Here is a 5,000-nt window from a genome sequence, read left to right on the forward strand (position 1 = left end):
TTTTGCAATTCAGTTGGTTTATAGATATAATGATGCATTTAAGAATCAAATTAGTTCAGTTTTTTTTAGCTCTTGCATTAGCAAAATTAGATGTTTTAATGCTTACATTGCCTTATCACTCTTTCCTTTTTTTAAAGCATAGTTGTTCCCGCTCATCTGTTTGTCCTAAACTAATGCAATCAAAGTGAAGGGCCTCGGAAAAATGGCCAATCGGGGTGGTGGGGAGACAGAAAAATGAAAAGAAGAGTAGAACTGTTAAATTTTAATTGGGTTCTGATCACCTTAAGTTAATAAATAAAAACAAACAACAACTTTAATTTTCACATCCTGAATAGGAAGGGAAAAAAAGCTAATATGACAGAAGCGTATTGATTTGGCTAACAGAGCATTCAGTAATGAAGTGTGGGATTGCATAATTCACCTATTGTTGCAGATGTAAATCTGGGATGTCTACTTTTTTTTAACTGAATGCAATGCAGCTGCTGCTAATGGCATGTTATTCTTGAGGGCTGTGATAGGGTGTGGTATGCTGTGAACATTCTCACATGCTGTCTAGGTTATGATGTCTGTTTTAAAGTTTCATGCGATTGGATTAATTCAGGGTAGTTAACCTCTTGACTAAAGAATCCCTGTTGCTTGTCTCAAGGACTTCAGATCATGGCTGTAAATTTAGGCATGGACGACAGGAAGACATGCTCCTACCAAAGTTAAGAGGCTATCGAATAATCCCTGCCATATTTCTAGCACTTGCACTGAGACTGAACGGAGATGATGAACACGTGATCTCGTGTTTAAACAACCCGAATCTCAACGGCAGTTCGTAAATATTTTACAAGGTGGCTTATTCGTACGAATTCGTACGACCACATTTGTACAAATTTATACGATTTTTGCCAAATCGTATGTATTTTACAATTGCACAATTCGTATGAATTCGTAACCGTCACTGGGGTTAGACCACATCGTATAAAATCGTATGAGTGAGGTCGTACAAATTCGTACGGAATAAGCCACCTCGTAAAATATGTACGAATAGGTCGTGAGATAGCTTTGGTTTAACCAGATGAAGCAGATGTTTAAATCATAGGGTAAAGTAATCCATGAAGGTTTTGTTTGTTTTAGGTCTTTCACGAATGAGATACACTTCCCGTTTGTTCGATGGCATCACCACTAAAGGGCTAAGTGCATCTTTGTTCTACTTGAGCAATTCATTACTGTATGTTAATTTGTTGCTGGCGCCAGGAACTAGCCAAACAGAGCCCACAGCTCTCCATCTGGCCAGGCAATTTCAAACTGAGATGGGTTGTAGTAGGTGCTGCTCACGGAGGTGGGGGTAAAGATGAATAAAAGGGGGCTTTTTAATGGTCTAGTGTGCATTTATTGACTGCAGGGAATTTTCTGAGATTTGACAGCGGCTTAAATTGCCCGCTCCCTCCGAGTTATTCATGAAGTCACAATGTAAAGCAATAATTGCCTGGCAATAGTAGATGCAATTTCTATGAACGCATGTCGGGCCACTTTGCTTACAAAAGGCGTGACTGGCTAAGCCGCTGTGTAATGATGGAGGTGCACAGAGCATCATTTCACCTCAAACGAAAGTGATCACAGAAGAGCGTGTCATCTTTGTGTGGCTTTCCTTGGTTTATACCTTTCATATACATGAAATCACTTTATTAAACAAGTAAGAGATAGAAATGAGTGGACACACAATTATTATTATCAGTTCTGCCTTTATGATGCCTGGTTTTGTGGTCTTCAGGTTTAAAGCTGTCTGAAGGTGTGATTTTTTGGTTACTTGATCAATAGGGCTGTAATACATGACTCCAGCATTTTAGGAGTCATTGATTTGCATTTTTTTTATATGAGAAAAAAAATAAATGAGACACTCTTAACTCAAAATGAGTGGTGACCCATACCAGTCTGCATTCTGTGAGGTGATATTATTACATGACACGGGATGTTTTTATTCACTTTCAAGTAGTTATCTAAGGGAACTTGCTATTAGCTGTACAATTTTGTCTTTAAGAACATAAATAAATAAAAATATTCATCTCCTATGTTGATTTGCATTTAGGCTTATGTGTAAAATTTTATAGGTGATTTTTTTAGGTGTCACTAACATCACAGAATAATAATAACAATAAAAAAAGGCCAAAAATGGTTGTTTTAAAACAAAAACATTTAATATTACTCAGCATAATTGCTGCATAACAATGCTTAAAAATCAGTTTTTTGTGCCACATTTACTCTATACATTCAATAATAAAGAAATGGATGTACTGTATAATTTCAGTACAGTAACAATTTATTTATGCATGTATTAGTTTTTTTATATGCCTTTATTAATGTCAGGCAATCAATTTTGTACCATAAAATTGAATTAGAATTTTGGTATTTGAAATTATGTGATGTTGATTATGTGATGTGAAATTATGTACTATTGATTTTTAAATATGCATTTACTTATTTGTTCTGGATGCTGAAAAATGATTTGACCTGGCACTTTTGCTGTATTGATGTGCTGAGGTTAACAGTTCATTTTAGCATGTCAAGTTTGTGACAGTATTGCAAATTCATGTTTCCTTTGATGTAAGACTGATCATTATTCTTGTTGTGTTTTGTGCACAGTGAGAGCAGGGGACAGCATAAGAGGAACCTCTGCTGCCTCCCCATTAGTCCCCTGGCAATAACATGCTCTGATGATGGTCCTACAAAGCATTTTTCAAAGGCCATCTAATGGCTTCTGCCTGCTGCTGAAATATGTCATTAATGTCTGTGGCAATTATGAGAGTTGTCAGAGCTCCGGCTTTGTGCCGCTCTGTCCACGGATGAAAGGGTTGCGGGAAGAGAGAGAGGAAGGGCTTTTGGGAGGAATAAGAAACAGTAGAAGCGGTGATGGGGAGGTAGTGGGAATTGCTTTACTTGGGTATTAATTGCGCAGAACTTCGTTGCTTCCACAGAGCAATATATATCTTTAAAAAAAAAAAAAAATAAAATAAAATAAAAAAAAAATATATATATATATATATATATATATATATATATATATATATATATATATATATATATATATATATATATATATATATATTTGATATTGTTGTTCTTAATGAAGTTAATATAGAACTTTCCTTAATGCTCTTTTAAAGTTTTAAATCTTGCTTTTAAAGATATGGGTCACCCAATGTGGGTTTATATATAATATATTTAATAAATAATGTGGGTTTATATAATTATTTATAAAACATATATAAATAAATAATATTTGTAATTATTATTTTTTTCATTGTATTTAATTAATATTTAATTAATCATGTTATTTTTTTTTTTACGTCAATTTAGGGATATTATGTATAGGAATTTTAAACAAAAAATTCTGTAAACTAAAAATAGCCAAATAAAGTTGTTTTTAAGTGTTAGTAATGTTTATATAATAGGTTTGATTTAAGTTGTTAACCTCTTGTAATGTTTTTGCTCATTTCTACAGTTGTAAAAGTTGAAATCTCTTTGCTGAATGATATACCCAGCAAATTCCATCAGGGATCATTTTGTACACCCAGACTATTCCAGGAGTGAGGTGCCTTTAGTTGGACAGAGCTTATAGCAGAAGCTTTGTGTGTCCATCCTTCCATGTGTGATCTTTTCAGCTATATTTAGCTCTCACTTTTCCCTGCCCACATAAAATCAGTGTTTTCTGCTGAGTTTGCCTGTCTCACTACACTCTGAACATGTGGAGGGCTTCTCCTGTGCCTCCCTGAGCTGCGGTGAGGACTTGATTGGCTGTCACACTTGTGTTTGCTGAACAGCTCCTGTGACATTGCCTTGATGGAAGACATGATTGACACCTCATCAGATACGACGAGTGCTCTTGTGCTAGTTCGCTCTCTGCTGGCTTGCGGTTAATTGCTGCAGTAAATGCTGCCCTTTAAAAAAACTAAAAAATTCTGGAGAAAAAAGTCCTTTTCTGCCTGAATTTCTTTTTCTGTGCTGCTTTGGAAGGTAGCATGTAAAAATGCACTTAGGTTGGCAGAAATTCAGGATGAAGGTCTAAAACAAGATGTTTAAGGATCCTAATAATATGTTTTTTCTTTAAAAGCTATGGATCGACCAGATGCACACCACAGAGGCTCGAGGCATGAGTGCAGATGCAAATCAATCCCAGAGTGACTTCCTTTTCACACGCTGCAAAAAGCCAACACGTTCCTCCAGGTTGCCCCTAGTGGACTGGCCATGTGATTGCCATAGCTGCGGGTGGCTGGGAGAAATGAAGAGTTGGAATAGTGAGAGAAATTGAGGAAGTCTGACTTCCTGCCAATAGCGTCTACCAGTGCCAGGACTGTAAGATGGCAGGTGGCACAGATTTCTTTCCCTGGGGGATTAGCCAGCAAATAATAAAAAAGGGTAGACCTCCTTTTCTATCCTTTTTTCCCATGCTGCCGTCCCTCCATTTTGCTGTATTGGTTCCACAGATCCAGTATAGTAGGCGTTGAAGAGGAGCAGGCGGAGATCATGACTGTTATTACTGCCTCCTTCGTCTCTTATTAGCCCTGCCTTTCTCCTCGACACATCCTCACCATCAAAAGCCTGTTTGGGTTCTGGGCTGGGAAGGCGAGAACCACGTGTTTTGTATCCTCTGAAATAAAGTGTCTTCTCATCACCCTCATAATTATCTCTGAGCAGTCACATCCTATTGGCTTCTCTGGGCACGAAAAAATGGGGTTTTGTGCGTGCTGTAAAGCTGGCCGACCCGGGCTGCCATCGATGGCAGCGACGCTGAGTTTGAGCAGTGCAACAGAAAATGCCCATTGGACAACCTTCAAATCTCCCATCCACTGCATGTGAGGATTAACAGCAAATCCTGCCTTACAGAAGTGTGCTTACTCTCCCCTCGACATCCTGTCAGAAATATCGCCTTCATCCATAGAAGTCTTTTGGACTTGAGGGGGTGTTGCTTGAGGAAACACTCAAGAAGAAACAGACACTGGGGTTCAATGCAAATA

General features: G+C 37.6%; 1 pseudogene; it reads left to right on the plus strand.

Moving 5' to 3' along the window:
• Positions 1-2,702: 2,702 nt before the first annotated feature.
• LOC113081411 (uncharacterized aarF domain-containing protein kinase 1-like) overlaps positions 2,703-5,000 on the plus strand; it is a 46,453-nt pseudogene continuing 44,155 nt past the window's right edge.

The sequence above is a fragment of the Carassius auratus genome, unplaced genomic scaffold (genome assembly GCF_003368295.1).
Source record: "Carassius auratus strain Wakin unplaced genomic scaffold, ASM336829v1 scaf_tig00034290, whole genome shotgun sequence".
Lineage (NCBI taxonomy): Eukaryota > Metazoa > Chordata > Actinopteri > Cypriniformes > Cyprinidae > Carassius > Carassius auratus.